The sequence below is a fragment of the Columba livia genome, chromosome 1, assembly GCF_036013475.1.
Source record: "Columba livia isolate bColLiv1 breed racing homer chromosome 1, bColLiv1.pat.W.v2, whole genome shotgun sequence".
Taxonomy (NCBI): Eukaryota; Metazoa; Chordata; class Aves; order Columbiformes; family Columbidae; genus Columba; species Columba livia.
This window is the reverse complement of record NC_088602.1, coordinates 23664786-23689259: the sequence shown is the minus strand read 5'-3', so window position 1 is coordinate 23689259 and position 24474 is coordinate 23664786. Positions and strand designations below refer to the sequence as shown.

General features: G+C 43.2%; 1 protein-coding gene across 3 annotated transcripts in view; it reads right to left on the bottom strand.

Moving 5' to 3' along the window:
* The window catches only part of MTUS2 (microtubule associated scaffold protein 2), a 304448-nt gene extending 287441 nt beyond the window's left edge, over positions 1-17007 (bottom strand). For 2 of the 3 annotated variants that reach the window (XM_065050968.1, XM_065050921.1), the window contains exons 1-2: positions 16879-17007; positions 7943-8008 (exon numbers count right to left, since the gene is read on the bottom strand). The gene's annotated coding sequence lies outside the window, so the exon portion shown is untranslated. Of the gene's footprint in view, positions 1-7942; positions 8009-16791 lie in introns of all 3 variants that reach the window. The other variant, XM_065050932.1, reaches the window with a different exon arrangement.
* Positions 17008-24474: the final 7467 nt, after the last annotated feature.

Sequence of the window (24474 nt, the reverse complement as noted above, 5' to 3'; positions counted from 1 at the left end):
ATAAGCAGCCGTTTTGGTGATTCAGGCAGCTAGAGAGAACAGACCCCAATTGCCTTCTTTTTAAAATATGTACTTGTAAATTAAGAAGCATTTCAAGATTAGGCATCTGTCCAATTCTTTTTATCATTTAGTGTATTATGCTAATGAGGATACTGTTTCTTTAATTATCATTTGCAGAAAAATTGCACTGGGTCCCTTGATCTTCCTTAAAGCCATCCCTATGCTTGATTCCCCCACAGGCTTTTAATCATACTGCTTCAGTGTGGAACTCTGCATTTGAGAAAAAACTCTTCTCAAAACTGGTTCACTGAGAAAGTTTAAATTGTTTTCTCTCATCTGAGCTATATCCTGTGCCACTTGGCAGCTTAGGAGGAAGAGCTATAAGACTCAAACTAATACTAGCTTATGCACTAAATGCAGCCTAATGCCAGAACCTATTATACTGCATATGTAACGAATACTAAATGCCAGGACTTGTCAGAGCTAGAGAGACAACTGAAGTGAGCTATAAAATAATACTGTGAAACTACAGTAGAATTCAGTAAACCCTATCCAAGCCTGGCAGTGTTCAAGAAGAGACTGGACAACACCCTCAGATACATGGTGTGAACTATGGGGTTGTCATACTCAGGGACAGGAGTTGGACTCAATGATCCTTGTGGGTCCTTTCCAACTCAGGACATTCTATGATTCTAAAAACAGTTATAATACACACATCATCAGCTGTTAACTTCATTATGCAAAATTACCCGTACATGATGTTCATGGGCATTTGTTACTAGTCAAATGGCTCTAGCCATTTAGTTTCGGTGTAGTTTTCTGGTTGTCCTGGTGGAGGTTCCTGTAACCAAACCCCTAGCTGGGTGGGAGCCCAAGGCCCACTGGGTGTACAAACCCACCCCACTGGTGGTGGCTCTCCTGCACCCCTGAGCTCACCCCACAGCATCCCCATAACTGTGCACTGCCAAAACACAGCAAAGGCTGCCCACCTGGTCACCACATCAGCGTCCTCCTGTGTCCATCCACCCACCCTGAAAGCAGCCCCACCAGGGGGTGGGGAATTCACCCTCTGTCCTTTGGAGATAAAGAGTTGTATAAACTTGTCTTCCGAAGGGAGGAAAATCCCACCTTCTGAGTCATCTCTGGAAAAGTGCTGGCTTCAGCCTCCAAAGCATGCTCAGAAGCCCCCAGCATTCAGACGAGAGGTTGTTGGCATTTTTTAGTTTCAGCAGCAGCCACCTTTGAACAAGTCTTTGGGTATTTGCTTCACTGCAGCCCTCAAACTATTGATGCTTACTAAGTTAGTGTCTCACGCAAGCTGAGCTGCATATGAGTGATAGATAAGGATGCTAGGGATGAATAGCAACTCCCTAGGCCACTACAGAAAGGAAGGGTTTTTTTGGGGATTTTTTTATGTTCTAGCACACACACTGCTATGGCAAGATGTATACTCCAGTTGTGGTATGCACATTTAGGGCTTAACTGCAATATATATTTCATGCTTTGCATTCATCCTACAGTGAAACTGAAAGAACTACTGCATTTTGTTAAAGCTAAGACCCAAACTGCACTAATATCTTGAAGCAAAGTATTTTACAAATACTCTGACATCTTATTTATCTGTTTTGCCATAAAATTGGCTTATACATGATTAATTATGAAAAATAAGTACAGCATGCTTTCATGCAGTTTTACTTTGAAATCAAGGTCACACTTTGTTTTGAAATTCAGAAAAAAACAGTATAAATAATATAATTAACATATCAGAAGATTCTTTGCAAGTAACTTTATTTAAGCAGGCTAAACCAGGACTTTATGAAGTTGTTGCTATTTTGTCATTGCAGACAGATAATTTTTTAGCCCTTTTTTATACTTCCATTTTATTTTACTCAACCTTTGTACTGGAAAAATGCTTGGAGTAGCATCCCTCATACAAAGCCACACAACACTGAATGAAAACGGTGTTCTTGTCCCAAAGCATCTACAAGCTGATTCTTCCCCTGTGGACTCAATTCCAGCTAGGATGCTGCTACTTAAAAAAAAAAATCAGTAATAGTGTGGTTATACATGGAAAACCAGTTACTTAGAGTCATAGAACCCTTCAGGTCGGAAAAGTCCCTTAAGGTCATCAAGTCCAACCATAAACCTAACACCACCAAGTCCACTAAACCATGTCCCTAAGTGTCGCATCTTTTTAAAACCTCCAAAGACAGTGACTCCAACACTTCCCTGGGCAGCCTGTTCCAATGCCTGACAACCCTTTCCATGAAGAAATTTTTCTTAATTTCCAATCTAAACCTCCCTGGATGCAACTTGAGGCTATTTCCTCTTGTCCAATCACTTGCTACTCAGGAGAAGAGACCAATACCCTCCATGCTACAACCTCCTTTCAGGTAGTTGTAGACAGCCTCAGCCCTTTTCTCCAGGCTAAGCAGCCCCAGTTCCCTCAACCGCTCCTCACAAGACTTGTGTTCCAGACTCTTCACCAGCTTTGTTCTTTTATTTGGGCATATTCGACACATCATTGTCTTTCTTGTAGGGACAGGCCAGAAACCAGACACAGTGTTCAAGGTGTGGCCTCACCAGTGCTGAGTACAACTTCCATAAGGCACCTGAATACATCCAGTAAATAATTGTGCAGATTTTCTACCCAGGATAATCAGCTGCCCACATACTTTTGTGCTAAGCACTGTATAGTACTGGGAGATGCAGGTCTCAGGCATTTGGGTTTGACCATCTCACACAAACCATCCTATGCGCATACAGCTCCTTACAAACCCTCACCCAGGGTATATGTGCAAGTCAGTTCTGGTGACGGAGCAAGACCACGTGTTGACAAGTAAGTTGCTCCAAATAGTATGAAGCCAATTTCCACATACATGCTGTTTTAACCAGGTAAATTTTAGTAACCTGAGCAACAACCATTTGTTAAGAGTATATCTGACTTTCACAAAGCATAAGAGAAGAAAATGTATCAACTTTTGACCTCAGCTCCTGTCCTTTCCCTCTGCCTCAGCTGCTCTCCAGAGTCAGCCCCAAAGCCAACCATAGCATGAACTCTGTCTCATGAAGTTTACCTTCTCTGCCCTCTGCTACCATTGCAGAGCAGCCTGGCAGTGACCGCAGGATTTCAAAAGGCCATTTGGACTGGGAGCTGCTGACTGGAGGTCTGACTGACAAGTAAGAGCCTCCCCATGTCAACATGAATTGTCAAAAGAACCGTGATTCATGTATTACAGTGCTAGAAATAGAAAGCAATACTTCCTCTGTGCTGGTGATATTTGAATAGCTTCTTTTTTAAAAAGGGCAAACAATTCGTTCCACTGAAAGCTTGCTTACAACAGCAATGACTGTGCTCAATTTCAATAGAAATTAGAATGGCCTTTTTCAAAAGGAAGCTCAACTCTATTAAAGGTTAAGAAGGTAATAGACAAAAACACAAGATAAAAATCAACACTAAAAACCACTGTACTTATTTAAGAGAAACAGGGTGTGCAGAAGATAAAGCCATGGATACAGCATGTGCAAAGAGGAAAACAGAATCTGGAGTATTGGCAAATGACAAGCTGAGATAGAAGCTAAGTCTGCTAGAAAACCATCAAATGAGGTAAGGGAATAGAGTGAGGCACTCCTCAAGTGTATATCCTTGAAGCTATGAAAATATTGTCACATTGAATTTTATTGTAGCAGAGAATCTGTTCTCAAAGAACCACTTTACTGGTAAGAATTGGGGAAAGCCTGCAAGTTCTAGTTCATAGCTTAATACAAGAAAATAGTGGAGCCAACTCTAGCTAATGTTATATTGGACTCCTGCTGGATACAGGTGAACCATTTGACTAGAAAATTGTGACTCACTCCAGGCAAAGGGCAATGTTCCAGTTTCTTTTGCAATTGGAAAACAATGTCTAATCTTGTTTGGATATTTTAGAATTACAATTTCTCAAACCCAAAAAGAAATAATGAGCAAAACTGAGTAGGGGGAAATGGTCACACAAAAATATAAAGAGGACCTGCTAAAGGATGCTTTGTTACATATAAAAAAAAAATCATTGCCATGAAAGGAAGCTTTTTTTGTTTGAAGAATCCTGGCTAAAGAGAGTGACAGAAGCAGCAGAGGAACCTGTAAAACAAACCCACAGTACATAACAGATGGGGAAAAAAAGGCACTGATATCAATGAATACAAATTAACATTGCAGAAATACAAGCAAGCTATGGAAGCAAAAAAAAAAAAAAAAACTTAAAAGCTATGGTGGAGTTTATGACAATAGAAGTTCCTCCCTAAATGGAAAAAGAATAAGTGAATGCCAAGCGATGACTTCAGTAAGTCATTCCAGATAAAAACTATCAAATGATTCAGAAAAAGACATATTTGACAACTACTTCTACTTCGTGTTCAGAAAGATGCAAGATGCTGTATTCACATCTTACAGTAACAGTGACATACCTCCCATGCCATCAGTAACTGGAGAGAGTTTTAAATAGTCCCTTAGTTAAAACCCTGTGTTCAAGAGTTGAGAGCAGATGAACTAATAACTTTTGATCCAGTGACTGCTTTTAAGAAACACAGGAACACTAGAACTTCCTGGTCACCAGAAAGAGTTAATACCAAAGCAGTATTTAAAAGGGTTAAGCGGAATAACCTAAGCACCTATCGAACAGTTGCACTGACATCAGTAGTAAACAACAGCAGGGAAAGGTTACCATGGGACACAATCAATAAGGCACTGAAAGACAGTAGCATAATTAACACCAATCAACACAGCTGTACGGAAAATAGGCCTGGTCATGTAAATCTGATCATTTGTATGCAGTTACATCATCATTTTATAATGGTAGTGTGCTGACAGGACATATTTCTAGTCCTAATTTCACACTATGCAGCAATTTAAAGTCATGCTATACATAAAATCCTGAATTAAAAGATTCATCATACTACAACATGGCTCATACTAAATGAATTTCAAAACCTGCTAACTACATGGACAACTAATTGGAAAATCAGCATCCAGATAACAGATTCCTTGTCAGTACAGCTGGAAAAAAAATAGGTACAAAATTTAGAAGCCAAAAATACCTACAGACTGCCCTGAAAAGCAAGGTTTATTGTTTACTGGAACAGTTTACCTGTGACACAGTAGATACATTACTACTGGTACCCTTTAAATCAGAACCTTGATCTGTTTCAGGAAGATATGCTAAATAAAGAAGAATTAAAGGACTATTACTGATATAGCCTCAATTTTTCTAATGTGAACTTAGCAGACAGTAAGAATAGATATTCTTGTGGTCCCCTCTGGTCTTTAAATTTATAAGCCTAGGAAACAATGATCCAGACATTATTAATTCCTCTGGAATTTAATGAACTAAGTGAATCACGCTTAATCCATCTGATACAATATGAAGTGTCTTGAGTGTTTCTATGGGTTTTCAACTGTGATCCAGTGTTAAATTACTGGATGACTGTAAAATTATTATCAAGTCACTTCCCTGAATTCCTGATTTTTAGCTGAAAGCAGAAAAAAAAACCATTTCACTAGCTATTTGCAGAAATACTGAAGTATTGTATCAAACTCTTGACCCACAAATTCCCATGTAGACCACTTCGACCTATTCCTTAGCATTACTTAAAAAACCACACACACACACAAGCCCCCCCCCCAAAAAATCACACATATTTCCTATCAGGACAGTATTTGCATAGTGTGTCAGAATGCCTCCCACCAGATACAACTGTGACTGTAATGCACTGTAACTTCACACAAATCTCTCTTAAACAGGGTGATGCTCTTGTATACCCATCATCTTCCCACACAGTACTCCAAGATCAGTACAAGAAACACAAAAGTCACATTATCTCCACAAAACAGACATTATTTTGTCCTGTCTATTTGAAACAAAACACAGGGGTTTGAAAATGCCATTCTCACAGACAACTCTGGAACAGGCCAGGAAACTTTATTCTCTTGGGTTTGCAACAAGTGCTCAAACTCCAAAATAGCTGTCTATGTTTCTTGCTCTATTTGACACCTACTTCTGGCACAATTTTCCCCTTCAGAAGCTAGGCATCTCTAACACTTATCACAGCAAATTCATTTCAAAGATTCACAAAGCTTTGTTCCAGATGATGGCCTTCAATTTTCAATTCCTCTGGCCATAAGGAATCAAAAACTTCAAGCTGCTTCTCACAGGCCTTACTTTGAATACCATTGACATGTTCTCTTCCTTTCTGAGCAGACAAGTACTCAATACCTGTTAGCAGTGAAACAACATACCTTATGGTACGGCAGGCTTTAATATGATGTTTTGGAGAAAACTACTAAGAAATTACTTCCTCTGCCTTTTTTTTTTTTAATCTCATTTAAATGTTATTACAGAATGCTGGAACATTTTACAATGCCATTTTTTTAATATTGACATAGTTCTTTTCATAACCACCATTCAAGCACTAGAGTCCTCAAGCAAACTGGGAAATCCACAGGCATATATAGAAAATTAAGAATACTCAGCAAGATTCATCTGTATTTATCACTTCAGCTCATTCTCTTCCAGCTCTGTAGCCAAGTTCCAAATCCAGCATCCAGCCTTTGATCTTGCCCCATTGGCAACAGTGAGAAAGCTGTACACAGGAACACTCTTTGTGAGGGTCCAAACAGCAACTCCCTCCCAAAGAGTCATACAGCTTTAGCCTCACTGACTCAGTTACAAGACTTACAACCCAGTAATTAGAGACAGAAACAGTTATAACTGCTTATAAACAAGAAGTCATTTGTATATGGGAAATGCACAAAAGGCATTTTTGTACGTCCTTCACATCACTCAACGCAGTGTCCTGCAAATGTTCTCAAATGGGAGATGTGCATTGCACTACACCTTCCCTTCTTTCGTGTGGGGCAACAGTGCTGGAGAATCACATGCCACCTGCAAGCCCATAAACATGGGATTTCTCTCATTTGGTTTAGCCACCTGACTGCTGCAGGACTGTAACCAGGATGCAGGTGCCACCCAGAAGACAGTAACACCCCAGCTCACCCATTTTACAGCCAAAACTACATCATCTGTGACTGAGCATGACTGCTGCCAGAAAAACAGCTTTTGACTTGGGTAAGGGATGGGATATTTTTCCCCAGGCTCCTCTGACCATACCAGTTCCTATCACAAAGCACTGTCCCCAAAGGCATCTCCATGTATGGAGAATTCCGTGAAAGCTGGGATCATGCCATGCTTGTGTCTGCTTCACCTTTCCAGCCTTGTCAGTCCCTATCTATCGGCCAGGCAGCCTGAGTTGGAGAGGGAGTGAGACATGATAAGGGATTTCCTACGTTGAGAATCAGAATGGAGGGAATGTATTTGCCAATGACCTGAGTTTGCTTTCTCTTTGATCCCATCTGCTTTCTGCCCTTAGTCTGCTTACCACTGAAACATCACCCCAGGTAAAATATCATTGCTGACCTCCCAGAGGCTTCAGCATGCATTGTTATTGCTCATAACTGAACAGAACCTCATGCCACCACAACACAACTTTACCAGGATCCATGTCACAGTCATTTCCCAGCCTACAAAGTTACGTCTTCCCAAGTATGAAAGATTATCTTCAAATATTATCATATTATCTCAAAAAGTAGACAGATTTAATTTAGATATATAGTACATTTGTTTAGATATTTATATTTTCAGTTTATAATACACCTACCAGACAGAAATAAAAAACATTAGGAAAACAAACACCTATATTTGTTTGATAATTCCCCCCCAGTAAGAGTCTCATGGTCTGTTTTGAAGTCACCTTTATCACCATTGTTTGTTTATACAGTTGTTAGAGAGAGTCTTCATTGGATATACAAGCACTAATATGAAAATCAAAGACAACTTGCAAAAGAGTTATTTGGTGGCAAATACATTTAAAAGACCAAATCAGATAATAATATGGAAGACTAACTTACCCAGAATGCTTGAAAAACAAATTTCACTTCCATTAGTGCCCCAGAAGACACTCCCTGGGTGGAAACCTTTAAAAAAACAAATAAAAGACTCATTAGAATTAGAGTAGGTAACAAGGGCAGACAGCATCAAGTCTTTTGTAAACACAGTGCTCAAGATTAAACATCCTGCTCTTCTGATTATGATCCTGTCCAAATTTCCTGGCATTAACTCACAAATAAGCTGTTCCATGTTAGGAATGAGTGAAATGAAGTAATGCACCTAGTCTCAAGAGAGGAAGAGGATACAAAAACTTTGCGAAACAAAAACTCCTCATTTTCTGTTCCTCTTCCTCTGAAGTATCTTTAGACTAAGTCAACACTCATGTCAAGTTTAGGTACACAAACTGAGGAGGAATCACAGATTAAACCTAGACAGATTTTAACATAGAAATCACTGTTTTTAAGGGGCTCTGTGCTATTTGACACCTTGTTCCTATGCCACATTTTGATGGGGTAAGGGTGATGTATTGCTATTCAGGAAGATTTAGCTGGATTTGCTTGTTATGAGGTCACCCAGAAGTATGAGGGGAAAGAGAAGAAAAAAGGGCAAGAAAGATCATCCAGAAAACACACAGACGGAGCTTCTCCCATAAGTCAAAAAAAGATTGCAACCACAAGAAATAAACATCATGAATGAGAGAACACAAGTTATGATTTCAAAAAAAGACAGGTCAAGGCAGAGAAAGAAAGCCAGTCCTGAGATCATATAAGGGGTCATGAGATGTATTTTTTTAACACTGGTAAAAGGGTCCAAAGACAAACTGCTGAGAATCAAAGATGAAACCAGAAGAGGTTTTCCCAAGTAGGACTAACCAGATCATAAGATAACAGAAAAGCTGGAAAAGTATTTGGTTGGTTTTTTGGTTTTTTTGGGAGGGTTTTGTTGTGTTTGTTTGTTGTTGTTGGGGGGGGTGGTGTTTGTTGTTGTTGTTGGGGGGGTGTTCGTTGTTGGGGGGGGTGGTGTTTGTTGTTGTTGTTGGGGGGGTTGGTGTTTGTTTTTAATATCATGTCAGTGATGTGTATTTATCCGTATTATGAAGGAAAAGAGACGGGAGGTAGATTTAACAACGAGTGCAAGGAAAACCAAGAAAAAGGATGTGACTGTGGGACAAGCAAAGCAGGTGGAGATCAGAAGAGCCCTGAGAATACAACAGATGAAAAGGCAGAATCAGAGAAAAAAAAAAAGGTAGGACAGCTGAGGGGAAAGAGGGAAGTCATATGACTCTAATTTTTTCCCTTCTGGTAAAGATCAAGGGGAGAAAAGTTAGATAAAAGTCTCAGATATTAGAAGATAGAAGATATAAATGGGATTTTATGCAATACATTTAATCAAATAGTCTTTGAAAATGTTTTATTGACATGCAATTGATCGTCATGAGAAATTTCACATAAGTGTGTCAAAATCCCAAATCCAAAGTAACTCACTGCAAAACACCCACTAATTACAATGATGTTTATGTTTTAATAGGGAATTCCAGGTAATTTCTATTTTCCCCTCCAACTTCCTTTCCCCAGCAAGGCAGGTTGCTCCTTTTCAAATAACTCAGTTAAATTAAGTTGTATGTTCAGCCTCATTAGCCACCATCTCCATTTCCCTGCAGTTTTAATTAGATAGGTCTCTTTGTGCACAGCTACCTCAATCCTTCCCCCTAAACAATCCCTCGATTTTGCTTTTTTTATGTTATCAATCTTCAAATGCTCCTAATTACACTGGAGGCTGCCAAGGTGATCAGGGCAGAGCGGTGCTCTCCCATGGAGAAGGCAGGTTTAGATGCTTCTAAGGGTTTAGATGCTTCTCCACACTGTTTTACTCTCTTTAATCAAGACAACCCATCAACACGACAGACTCAAGTGAAGGGTCAGACCCTCTCCATAGACACCAAACCCCAAGCACATGGAGCTGACTTCTCCCAGCAGCCTCCTTCCTGCTTCACAAACCCCCATGCCGGTCCACCACCTCCACATCCAGCACATGAAATCACAGGGCAGGAACAAGGCCCCAGCACCCCACCAAAGCCAGACGGACACAGGAGGCCCCTGAATTCAGGATGGTTCCTGGCTGCAGCTCTTCCCTCAAAGCACCCACCCTGGCAAGCGGAACGCATCCTCCAGACATCAGGCCACAGCACTGTCCTGAAAGACAGGAGAAAGTCTCAGGAGGACCAGCTCCAAGGGTCTGACCTGGCCTTTAGTCCATTTTTTTAAACAAGCACAGAAGCAAAGGTACTGAGATCATGAGATGACCTGTTTCCAGGTGGAAATGGGGGATAAAGGCTCATATTTCAGAAAAGAAAAAGGAAGTGAGGAGGATCAGCTCTGCCCATAAAGAGCAAGACAGGACTTTTTTAAGGGCAGGATTTCTGCTTCAGCCCCTCTTTGCAATCTATTAGCAGAGAAAGACTACAAATCCAGCAAGAATGACTGGCAGAAAACCCCTCAGAGCAAAGGACCTCTGCTCCATTGCTACCCCGCAGCCCCAAAGGAGAGTGCAGGGAGCTCAGCACCGCTCCCGGGCTATTCCTGGCTGCCCAGGGTCAGTGACAGCGCAGAGGGATTAGAGCAACTTGGATCAGTTATGTAAAGGACATGTTGCTCATGGCTCCTCTCAAATCCCAGAGACATTGCTATTATGTAATAGGAACAATCAAACAGTGCAGCTTTATCATTATTTGATTTTTTTTTAAAAAGTGCTGAGCAGCTAAAAATGAACATTATGTGTCTGTCAGACTCAGTGTTATGTTTTCCACTCTAATCAGTTTAATCTTAGAGCTGCTGTAGCTTACAGAACAGTGACTCAGCTCTCACTTCACCTGAGGTCTTGACACCTGGAAAGGTGAAATAAAGCAACATTTGTCCACCTTCTCACTGGATCTTTTGTGGAGGGTAAAGCTTGTACCTTCTGAACTGAGCCCAAGGGCTTTCATTTCTTCAGTATCAGTATCTTGCTGGCTCTGCTGGCATGAAAGGATTACCCACATGAATAAGAACTGTCGACCTGGCCCTGAACTTTGCTTCATGACTGGATGGTGGCTGTGAGCCCCTGACACTTGGGCTTTCATCAGTGAAAAAAAGCAAGCTCATTTGGCAGAGTCGCCAGACCCTTCTTAAATTATTACTGTAAATAATTCTTATAGTAATGCACACAATATTACACTATACATCTATGCATCCACGTCATGCTATTTAAGAAAATATGCATATTAACAACAAAATCCACTGTTTGACCCATCTGTAAACCACTTAACTCATGTATTTGGGGCATGCTCCAGCAATATCAAGGATGGGTAGATACAGATATTTCATGGACTCTTAGATGGTAATTTGATCAAGCTGCTGTTGTATCAAGATTAGCACTTTGCACAGTCTGGTTTGGTTTAGAAACTTACTCATTTCTTTCCAGTTTACAGCCCAATATTAGTGCCCATGCTGAGTACTTGTCTTGATCCTCATAGCATTAAACCCCAATGTATCCAGACTGTGATATAGCAGCCCTGTCCTAAGCACTTGCTCCTGATCTCTGTAGCATTTCTAGTCTTGTCCGTGCAGCTGTTTGATTTTACCAAGGCTCATACAGACCATTTCCAGAGATTGTTTTACCTTTCCTCCCATTTTAAAGCCTCACTATTATACCCAACCAACAGGTAAACAACCTTTCATTGTAACAGCAAGAGAAGTACCTAAAATCCCAATGGTCTGGTAGACCAGAAGGAATGCCTTCATTCTGAGTACAGGGCTCTGCCAAGCACACTCAAGTACAATTTACTTACGAATGTCTCATCTGTGCCAAACAGCCTCTCAGCTTGCCCTGTGCATAACACATCGTGATTCTACTACCTGAAAGGAGGTTGTGGCAAGGAGGGTGTTGGTCTCTTCTCCCAAGTAACAAGTGATAGGACAAGAGGAAATGGCCTCAAGTTGTGCATGGGGATGTTTAGACTTGGATATTAGGAAAAATGTATTTACTGGAAGGGTCGTCAAACACTGGAACAGGCTGCCCAGGAAAGCAGTTGAGTCACTGTCCCTGGAGGTGTTTAAAAGATGTGCAGATGCGGCACTTAGGGACAAGGTTTAGTGGTGGACTTGACAGTGTTAGGTTAACAGTTGGACCTGATGATCTTAAAGGTCTTTTCCAACCCAAACAATTCTACAATTCCTACCAGCATTCTGGCATGAGCTTACATTGAGCTTGGAAATGTTTAATACAAAGCTTTATTTTTCCTCCCATCACAATCTAATTCTTGCTCGGTAACACTAACATACCCTGTAGCACAAAAATACAGCACTTGGGAGTTATCTGGTCCCTCTGAATTTTTCTGGCAGTATGAAATTGAGATTTATTATGAGGATCACCTGGGACTGAAAACATCTCAGGTGGCGTAGATGGCTGCTGTTCCACATGCCCCATGCAAAATTTGGCAGAGAAAACACATGCCAGAGGGTGAACTCACTATTGAAGCATCTCTGTTCTTCAAGCTATGCCTGCCTGATGGACTGGCCCTTTGGCAGCCTTAGCATTTTGCCACAACTTAGAGCACCCTGTGGGGATAACAAACACAGAAGCCAACTAATTTACGATAAGCTATCAAATAGTTACAATCCAAAAAGTAAAACCTAATAGAGGAACTAATTAGCCCAGCATGTGTTTTAGATGCTTGTTTATTTTTTAACTATGATTTCAAAGGGAAGACATTCTCCTGCAAGTGTTGAGTGATTATGCCCATGAAACACAGCTGTGCAAAGAAGAACAAGTTAGACTTTTCTTCCAGCTCCGCACCCCGTGCAATATTTGTTTCAGTGAAGTTTATCTCTGAGCAAAATAGCTCTCAGGCTCATATAAGGAACAACAACCTGTAATACACCATCATCTAAATTAAGAGTTATGATTGCAGGCTGGGAGGGGAATCCAAGGAATTTTTTCAGCTGATGCTTTTGCTGTTTTTGAGGATTGCATAAAATCACTGATCTGTAAGTGATGTCACTAACAGCAAAAGCCTGGGAACTGCTGCTATACCAGATGCTTCTGAGGATTAAGTCATTTGCAGAGACTTTTGATGTGGATGCCTCTGCTGGAACAAAAATGGACTTCTCCATTTGCATTCCCCAAACACCCTGCAAGAGTGGGACAGTATATCTCTCCCCGGTTTTGGAGAGGAAGCCAAGGCACAGTCTTAAACCAACTTTACTACAATTATATGGGAACATAACTTGGATGACCTTAACTTCCAGCCAGGGCACCACTGATGCCACTTTTTTGCAGCACGTCATGCTGTGCCACACTACACCACAACAGCAGCAATAACTTTTCATTGAGCAGAAAACAGTTCCTGCCCTGAAACATGAAGAGTCACTATGCCAGTATCTTTGAACCTTTTTGCCTGACTGCCAACTTTGTAGCCACTTAATTGAAAAAATAAAATAGAATTCCTTAAATTTCTAGTAATTTCTAAGGTGGCTGCTTAAATAATGTCATTTAAACAGCTCTTTCCTGTATTGAAGACCTATTTTTTTGATGTTTTGAATGTTTTACAGCTGTGCCTTTTGGCTGCAAAATGTTAACTTGGTTCTGTACCATAACATAGTAACATGGGACAGAGTTTTAATTGGTATAAATCACTTGGTTGTGAAGTTACAGCAATTTCTAACAGCTAATAATTTCCCCTCTTGCTTCTCATCCTACAAGCCCTCTCTAAGTAGGTCTTTCTCATGAAACCAATGACACGAGACAGTTAGGTGGTTACAACACTTGGCCAAACTCTGGAGATCTTTCTGGTGACCTTGGTAGATGTGTTGTACCTTATCCTCCTTCCAGTTCCCCACTGGAAAATCCGGAACAGCAAGATGATACCGTATAATGGCAATGGACAGCATAAACAAGTGAGGTTTTTGGAGAGCAAAGTGTCAAATGCATACCCAGCAACAGAAAGTGACAGTGTTCCCAGGCTCATGAGGATGCTATTTATATTAGGATAGTGCCAGAATAAGTTACACAAAAATCCATCCGAATTATTTTCCTGAAGGAAGACTATTTCAACAGGTTTGAGTTTGCAATAGCAAGCTCAGGTACAAACCATCATGCACTTCAGCTTTGCTGCGCTTCGCTACTTTCCGATGTCAGCTACTTAATGACTTCTTTAACAAAACTGACTGCATGCAGTTTTCAGTAAAAGTTGCATTTAAACAACGCCAGTATAATTATAAATAACTTGTGATAAAATGCAATACTTGTGTAGAGAAAGCATTTGCTAAATCAGCTGTGCTACGGTAGTCTTTTTAGCAAACCTCAGCATCCAGCCAGGGGTGGAGGGGAAGAGATGATCTTGCACTGCTTGTTGCTGGCATTTTGGCAAGTATTTTTACTCAGATGTCCATTATTATGCCCAGATCTTTTATACTCCAAAATGTTCAATCAAATATTAAACCAACCACTGTGTATGAGTCTCTACGGTATTGTGCTTCGCTTCATTTACCATTGTATGGCTCTCCAGAGAGAGCACATTTCACTGGAGCCTGCAATTCTGGCTGCAATTCTCTGTCCTATGCTGATTTCTGCTGCTTTTTTCATGAACTTAAGAAACAGAGAATGCACACTGGAAGCTGAAAGTCTTGGGTTTTGTAACTTATTATGAGGGAGGACTATTTCTCATTGGTTACTGAGTTCCCTGCACAGCCTCTGATGTGCTGCTGTGCTTTACAGATGTGGAGAATTGTGCTTCTGCATTAGGTGTGCTGCTAGCTCTTATCTCCCCATTATCTTCCTAAATATCTAGCATTGCTTACTAGTCCATAAATGTGGTTTGCATAGAAATACACATTCCAGAAACTTAGGCCAGGATTTTTAAGCTTCTTTCTTTTTTTATTACAGTCACTATCACTAACACAACAGACAACACCCTAGAAAACTTTACCATAGAAGAAACTTTGCTATAAAGAAATGAAAAAACTACTTATCTGACCCAAACCTATACCTGGCATTTGTTAGATAGGCAGGCAAATACCTGCCTCTATCCTTAAAGAGATGAACATAGGACATGGTACTGTATCAAAAGCTACTTCAAATGAACCACATGGACAGAGACTTGTAAAGGTTTTGCTCAACGTCCCCCCATCTCAGGCACCGATTTCCAGATTCACAGTGCATTGCTCAAAGGATCACATCAGAAACCCCCTTTTGCTCCTTAAAATAGGACGTTATTCTGCAGAAATTAAGGTGATGATAAATAAAGCAAAATGAGAAGTTTAACATTATTTCCATACATGTAGCTCACTGCTACCACTCTCCTGCAGCACAGGCTGTACTGCTCTCCACAACAAATTGCAGAGACAGAAGACAAGTAGCCGAGTATATTTAATTGCATTGGAAGAGGGCAGACTGGTTAAGAGTTTATGCAGCAAGACATATAGAAAAGCCCACACCTCTGCTTGAAATTGGGAGTGAGAAACAATAAAACCCACAAACATGACACTGAATTTAGAGAGCATAAACCAATTCCTGTATGAAATCACACGGACCAAAACAAGGCAGTTATGCATCACATTATACCCTGCTCAATTGCTGCCAAGTGTCTCCTTAATGCAGTCATCCGTTGCAAAGTCAACCTCTATGCAAACACTTGACATTTAATTATTTTGCTACCGATGCCTTAATATCAGTAAATATTTCTAATTCTTGACCCACTGGGAAATATTTATTAATTTTTTGATCTTATAGGCTTTTAATGCAATTATAAACATCAAGGATCCTGCTGGCTTGCTCATTTCATGTTTAGAGTGATCAGGGATCACTGGCTCCCTAACAGAGGTGCCTATAGGGAGCACAGGCTGGTGCCAAGGCTGAAGCACAGTGCACAAGCACAGAGCTCAGCGCTGCTGTTACCTTCGGGACACGACAGGGGCCAGGGAGAAAAAAGCAGAGGCAAATGTGGCAAGAGAGATGAAGCAAGGAGGAGGAAAAGGTACCCAGACTCACCTAAAGAGAGTTGAAAAACACCAACCTGGATAAACAGCTCTTCAAGCATAGATGTTTTACGTGAGTAGGGAGATCTGGACCCACTGTCCTATCTTGCCCAGATCTGTTATCTTTCCCTTCATACCAAAACACTGGCTTATAATTCACAGTAGCTGCTTTATCTTTCATCATTCTTCAGAAAAATAATGAGACGCCGCTTAACCCCTCGGAAGGGTCAGGGTGTAATTGCAGCTGCAGCACCGTGAGCCGCTGGGGCTGCTGCAACTCGGCACTTGCCCGGAACTCTCCGCTCGCCCGGGCTGAGCGCTCGGCCCTGACCGGCGATCCCAACCCCACTCCGGGACCCTGCTCCCTGTGGCACTGCCACGCCGTTGACACTCTCCTGCCATAAAACAGGTATTTTTGGTCTTTCCCAGGTGCCACACAGAGAGCAATGCCCACTTGAGCCAGTCCATTTATTAGCATCCTCAAAACTTTTGGCTGAATAGATCTGATAACACATAATAAGCTGGGCTCGCTTCGCTGTCTCAACAACCAAACGTGCGCCTTTACCACAGGTACGCGAGAGGAGGAGCCCACAGACCTGCCGCGTTCCGGCATCCGCGTTTCCCCCCGCCTAAGAGCCATTCCCCATCTCTGAGCGCTTTTTGCCCGTGTCCCGTCCCCCGGCCACAGCACTCCGGCGGCGCAGCCGAGACCCCGCGGACTGGCCGGGCAGGGGGAGGGCAGGGGGAGCACAGGGCGACCCCCAGGACACCCGCCAGCCCGGAGGGGCGGCATTGTGGCTGCCAAGTTGCTGTGGCGATTCAGGGCAGGACGGGGGCACCCCCACACAAACACCCACCCGTGCCGTCCCGCGGACGGGAGCGGAGCCCGCGCTGCCCACGCCGGGACAGGGAATGCGCGGGCGGCGGGGATGAGCGGCGCTCACCTGCCTCCGCGCCGGTGCCGCCGGTGCTGCTGCCGCCTCCTCCCGCCGGCAAGCCGGGCGGCGGGCGCGGGCCGGGTTTATATAGCGGCGGGGCGCAGCCGCCCAGCAGCGCCCGCCGCCGCCCGCGCCCGCCGCCGCACCGAGCCGGGCCGCAGCGCCCCCTGCGGGACCGCGCCGCACCCTGCGCCGCCGCCCCGGGCGGGGCACCCCGCCCCCCGCGGGTCACCCACAGCCCCATGCCCCAAAGGCACCTGCCAGGGAAAACACGAGCATCACGACAGAGGTGACGATATAGATAACAGAGAGTTCTCGTGACTGCGTTTGGGGGGATGCTTCTACTTCTGCCCAGTTTTCCTGGGAACTGCCATGATTACGCATGCAAATAAACACCCGGTAGGCTAATATGTGGTTTATAGTAGATGAGTAGTAGAGTGCACCCTCAGTAAGTTTGCAGATGACACCAAGCTGGGTGGGAGTGTTGATCTGCTGGAGGGTAGGAAGGCCATACAGAGGGATCTGGACAGGCTGGATTGTTGGGCTGAGGCCAATTGTATGAGGTTCAATAAGGCCAAGAGCCAGGTCCTGCACTTGGGTCACAACAACCCCAAGCAACGCCACAGGCTCGCGGAAGAGTGGCTGCAAAGCTGCCTAGCGGAAAAGGGTGTGGGGGTGTTGATTGACAGCCAGCTGAATGTGAGCCAGCAGTGTGCCCAGGTGGCCAAAAAGGCCGACAGCATCATGGCTTGTACCAGGAACAGTGTGGCCAGCAGGACCAGGGAAGTGATTGTGCCACTGTACTCAGCACTGGTGAGACTGCACCTCAAATCCTGTGTTCAGTTTTGGGCCCCTCATATAAGAAAGACATTGAGGTGCTGGAGAGAGTGCAGAGGAGGCGACGATGCTGGTGAGTGGCCTGGAGCTCAAGTCTGATGAGGAGCGGCTGAGGGAACTGGGGCTGTTCAGCCTGGAGAAAAGGAGACTGAGAGGAGACCTTATTGCTGTCTACAACTACCTGAAAGGAGGTTGTAGCATGGAGAAAACTTCTTCACAAAAAGGGAAGCAAAAGGGTTGTGAAGCACTAGAACAGGCTGCCCAGGGAAGTGGTGGTTTAGTGCTAAAGTTAGGTTATGGTGGGACTCAATGGTCCTGAAGGTCTCTTCCAGCTGAAATGATTCTATGATTCTGTGATTCTATGACTGAATGAGGATTTTCCTGGGAATATAAATGTGGGTCAGTATCTCTTGGAGAAGGCAGAATGGTACCTCAAATGGCATCAGACTGAAATGGGACTTTTTTGTGGCAAGGCTTTCTGTTCCTTGACTGACCACTCTAGTTCTCCCTTGGTCCAAGTTCATTTCTCTTTCACTTTAAAATTATTATGAAAATAAATAAATAAATAAGCAGACACATACATTTGCATTTTGGCAAAACTTATAACTCAGACTGTAATCTCCATCACTTTTGTTATGTTTAAACTCTTGCCCAGGGGTTTTACTCCCGTTAGGGAAGCAAGCCTTGTGATATAGGCAGAGTCTCTTTGTTGTATGTTTAAAGCCTTATCTACACGTACAGTCTGTGTTACAACTATCTCTGTCAGTGTTGTTATATTCCCAGTGAGCCAGCGCTCATTGTTTCAATCAGCTGTTAAAATCAGCAGCAGGCATGAGATCAGATGGGAGTTTTATGATCTATGTCTAATGCTGGGCAACTCAATTAAATTTTACTAAGTCCTCTGGGCAAATGTATGAAGGGGGATGGTAAAGGGGTTCCTGGTTTGTGAGGCCAGACACATACTACACAGCATCCACCTGCCTCGGAGCCCCCACAATGATGCTTGAAGGCACCAGAAGATCCAGGACCTACACACACAGAGCACGAGAGAGCAAGTGTCTGGGAGTCTGGGCAGACCTGGGAAGAAATGTCCATGGTTTGTATTCCAGCTCCAGTCTGGCCCTTTGTCAGCTGGGATCCAGCATAGCATCCTGGAAAGTCTTCCCTTACCCAGTGAACATCTGATGAGGCTGATGTTACACCCTCACACAGCAGGACAGTCACTGTCATAGGATATATCCTTATTTCCCAGCAATGCAATAGCTTCCTTATTTCTTCCTGTGCTCAAGCACACTGTGCTCGCATCTGTCTGCAGTTGGAAGTGCCAAGTACGATACTTGTGGCACTGTGAATCTCTTATCCTTAAAAGACCTTCCTTTAAGGTTTGCCTTCCCTGCTGAACAAAACTGTGCTCCCCATCCCTAGCCCCACCAAGCTGGACTAAATGCTATGCTTCAGTTACAAAGACAATGAATATAAAGCATCTTAGCTGGTAAAGTCACTAAGAGCATCTCTCTGGCTAGCATAAAGGAGGACCCTGACGAGACAGGCACTGGCAGGTTTATGGTGTAAGGCTCCCCCTCCAGCTCTGTCAGAGCTTTCCAGCCCCCAGCAGAGCAGGCAGAACATGAGACATGGCTTCACCTTGGTTCACAATTCAAAATAGTATTTATGTTCATAATCAGAGCTTATCTATGGTTAAAATAAGGGGAGAGGAGCTTGAGGAAGTGAACAAAACCATCCAGCACCTCCTCAGCCATTCATTTTCAGAAAGCAGCAGTACCAGTTGTTGTGTCCAAAGGCATCACCATGAAAGTGTTGATGGGAACTTATAGAGGAGGCAGGCTTTCACTGCCCTCTTCTTACATTAACACTTGAAAGGATCCATTGGCTGTATTAAAACAGGGACAATAACTGAGCAAGCCCAAATTCATGCAAAATATTAATCAGCCTGCCAAGACCTATTGTATAAAAAAGTACCTGTCAGCATGGAGTTTCTTCTGTCAACAGAACATTTTTGCAAACAATCATCAGTCCCAGCACTTGACTTCTGATCGCAGAGCTATTGCACTCTAAAAGATAATTCATACTATTATCACACCTAATTAAAAGCTACTTAGCTGTAGAATGTGGGCTTCACTTTATTTTTAGATTTTGTGCAGAAGTGAAATTATCTGCTGTAGATGATCCACATAAATTTGTTTTTCTTCAACATTTGGCAGAGAGATTTGTAGCCCGTACAAATGTATAATGAAGTAGTTACGTGACTCCAACAAACAGAAAGGATAACAAAAAACCAGTTGCTTAAACTGGGAAAAAAGATGAGAAACTGAAGCAGCAGTTGGCTTTTATAGATGTAGGCAGAGCAGTTTCAAGCTGAAACCATGTTGTTGATGTGTTTAGGAACAAGCTGTTGCAGCTACAGAGAGGTGGCAGAATAGCCTCACACACAGACCTGGAAATTTAAGGCAGTGAGGAACTCATGGCCCAAAGCAGGGACAGCCTGCCCGTGAGCACGTAGTACTATGGCCTCGATGGAACTGAGGAACAGAGCAACCACATGCCTTGGCCATGGCTGACCCACCTAGACCCCAAGTCTTCCCTCCCTGTCATAAGGGCATGCATGGTTGGCACAGTGGAGATGCCCTTTGGTGTACATCCAGGATTTATCCATTGCATTGAAATGAGCATCAGGACATCTTAGTGGCTGTGTTTGCATTGAGGAACATGGCGGGATCAGGGAACAAGTCGGATTGGTGATCACCCATGCAGCTTGTTAGGGTACTCTGGGGCACAGTCTTGGTCACTGCCACATAGCCCAGTACGGCCAGACGGTGCCGGGGCCCAACCTGGGGCCTGCCATGCAGGGGGGACTGCTCCCAGCAAACAGCAGAGTTGGGACTGCACGGCTTCCCATGTCACCCTACATGATCTTCCAGCTCTGCCTCAGGAGACTTTGCAGCCACAAACTTCCTTCTTGTCCCATCCCAGTTCATGCAATACAGTCCCTGTTTCATGCAATAAATCACTAGTCTTGTGGGCTGCAGCACAGTTATTACATTAGTTCAGACAGTACAAATTAAAAAAAAAAAAGGGGGGGCGGGAAACATCTACACATTAATACCAATGTCTTAGGGCTCCAGGGGCTCCAGATAGGATAGCAGGATCAAGCACTATGCCACATGGATATAGCCAGTCTATGTCACTTGGCTTTGGGATCAGAGAGCAGTTCCTGGCTGTTTACTTAGTGGTAAATACAAAGCCAGTGGTGCCAGAAGGCTGCACAAGGCATATTTCTCAGCAGAAATAAGCAAGAATCGCAATCAGTGTTCAGCTTTGCAGATTACCTAGGAGCAAAGAAAATCAAAACAAAAAAAAAGAAAAAAAAAAAAAAACCACAAACCAGCACCAGCAGCCCCCTGTCCCATGCTTAGATTGAGCTGCAACATCATATTAAGGCTATTAACTCCAGATCACTTTTAAAAGGTGTTTGTACCAGGGATGATGCAGCTTGGATCTGCAAGAGGGAGGGTCACAGGGCAGCTCCGGGGCTCATCACCAGGAATATGAACACTGCTGAGGGCACATGGAAAAGCTGAGGGCTGCCTGGCTGCCCCTGGGAAGCCATTGGGAAGGTAACAGGCAGAGCCTGATGCAGGCCCGGAGACCAGCTGCTGCCAGGCAGCTGCCTGGGGGCACAGACATGCAGATGCCCAGAGCTGACAGCCTGCCTGCAGCCCAGTACCCGGCTCTGGATGTGTAAAATGCTTAAGTTATTGTCTCCAAAGGGAAATTTTCCGTTGCCTTCCAGGTCTGGCCCACACACATTTTCCCAGCAAAATGATTGCAGCTAAAACTATGATTAAAAAAAAACCAAACAACTTTTTTTTTTTTTTTTTTTTTTAATTTAGATAATTACTGTAGTTCTAGCAGGTATTTTTATTTAAGAGACATCTTAATCTTTAGTTACACCAGCTAAAACTGAAGCACTGGCATAATCATCCCAGCACCAAGCTGTCTCATACCAACTTGGATATCTTCTGGTCTTGAATAGATGTACCAACATAAGCTCTTTTCTATTGCATCAACACGAGGGGTGACTGTGTCACTTAAACTGTTATCAGTGTAATTAAAGTCGGACAACCCTTGTGTCTCGATAAACACTGAGGTGCTGGCTTTGGCTGTGTATGCTGCTCTTCTCACCAGAGGACAGGCTGGCTTGTCACAGCCCCCCAAATAAACCTGTGCTGTAAAGATGTGGCAGAGCTCTCTATAAATTAGAGCTAAAGCAGCTGATTCCCTCATCTGTGATTGCTGGCTGGCTAATTTAATGAGAAATAAAAGGCCATAGCCTGAGCAAATCTGTCATGTAAAGCAAACAGTCTTGCCAGAGACATATCACCTTAATCTATCAAGTCGATTGCTCTTTCATTCAAATTACGAGGGCTATCTTGTACACTCAAATTACTAGTGGCTGAAAATCCTGCAAAAACATATTGCATTAGGCACGCTAACAGCAATAACTTGCCTATTTTTGTGTAGACTACAACCAAGTGGTGAGGATGACTTCAAATACTCTTTTCAAATGGCTTGGATTATTTTAAGCCATAAAGGCAAGGTCTTCTGGGATCACAATAGTTGCCTCTCTGGGCTGTGTTACTGCTTGATAACAGCAGTGAAACACTGCAGACAGATGATAAAGCATTTTGATGTGAGCTCTTGTGAATGACACCATGGAAGAAATCTGTCCCATGGGACCTGAGGAATGCCAACCATGAAGATGAGTAATTGAGGTCAAATAAAAATGGCAGCTTGCTCAACACATCAACTTCCTATCTGAATGAATATAATTGAGTACATTTGCTTGGATGAAGGGGATTTTTGATGTGAATAATTTCTAATCATCATGAGTAAGGATTGCACAATTTAAGTAACATATATACAGTTCTTTAATTTTTTTCCCAGTTTGTTTTGAGGAAACATTATAGTTGAGGAAAACAACTGTCATGCTATGTGACAGCATTTTATTAATTCTTATGGTTTTATGCAGTTGCATACATATATGCATACATATATTTATATGCAACTGCATATATGTAGCCAGCAATCTGCTTGCAGGCTTGCATCTAATGTCTTTTGAGCCACAGAAAATGGGGCGTCCTTAGACAATTCCCATTCAAATAGCAGTGTCTAAGACAACAGGATGGTCACACCCCAGGGGAACCATTTTCCTCCAACTCTTCTCCCACAAGGTGGGACTTAGACCAGCAGTGCTCAGAACAGGAAAACAAAAAGCTCTGATGTTAAGCCGGGACTGCCTTTTGGTGGCTGCTTGCCCAGACTGGGGTGCCATCAGGTGAGTGACATGCTGTGCCCAAATCGCACCTTGCTGACTCCAGGTGGGGTGGGGAGGTCTGATTCTCTAGTCCTTTCCCCACACCACCAAGCCCAGCAGCCAGCCTGCTCCCTCACTTTCCCCAGCCCTGCTGCTTGTTGAACCTGTGCCTGAAGACATTCACTTCACTAATGCTGCTCAAAGCGCTTCAGCTGCCATTGCACAGCAGGACCGCAGTCCTGCTCCTCTCAGAGGGGCTCCAGCACTTGTTTGAGCTGCTCTGAGCCACTCCAGCATTGCAAAAAAACTAACAGAACAATAGCCAAATGATTCACCTTCTCTCGAGTTAGCATGTTGAGCTGCATCAGCAACAAGGCTGTGGCGTACCATGGGGGATGCAAGGCAGGAGGCAAGACACCCAGAGCTAAATTAAGGACTGTAGGTGCTTCACAGCTCTTCTAGGCCCATGATTTTACTTCCTGAGGCACTGAACATTGCTGCGGGGTGAACAGGAAAACCCAAAGGCACCTGCAACTGGAGCTTTGTATTTGAAGATGCTTACACTGCTGGAGAGTCAGGCTGGTTGTGAGGGCTGTGGTGGTTTAATGCCAGACACAGATTCTCACTCATTCTTTCTCTGCCCTGCAGTGGGATAGAGGAGAGAATTGGAAAGGGAAAAAAAAACCCTTGTGGGTTGAAATAAGAACAGTTTAATAGGGCAGCAAATGAAGAGAATATTATAAAAATAAATAAAAATTTAAAATTAAATATACATATACATATATATATATATATATATATACAAAACAAGTGATGCACAATGCAATTGCTCACCACTCGTGACACCAAGAGCCTGTTCATTCCCGAGTAGAGGTGTTTGCCCCTGGCCAACTCCAGTTTCTATACTGAGCATGACATCATATGGTAAAGAATACCCCTTTGGCCAGGTTGGGTCAGCTGTCCTGGCTTTGCTCCCTCTCAGCTCCTTGTGCACCTGGTAGAGCATGGGAAGCCAGAAAGTTCTTGACTACCAGGCAACAACCAAAACACAATGCCAGTGTATTATCAACATACTTCTCATACTAAATCAAAACCACAGCACTACACCAGCTATTATGCTAGAAAGAAAATTAGCTCTAATCCAGCAGAAACCAGGATAGGGGCTTAGGCAGGTCATCTTCTCAGCTGCCTACTTGTCTGATTTTCACCAGGATGTTGCAAGTCAGCAGTAGGAAAATACACCAAATTCCCTCCTCCAGCTGTCACCATTTGGACCTGTGATAAATCAGACATATTGTATTCACAGAGGAGAAGAACAGACTAATTTCTTAAGATAAGGTTAGCTTCTGTTAGGATTGCTTCTTTTGAAGTCTCACATCTTAGTATGCACCCTAACGGTGACCAGAAAATACAGAATAGAGTCAAGTCCT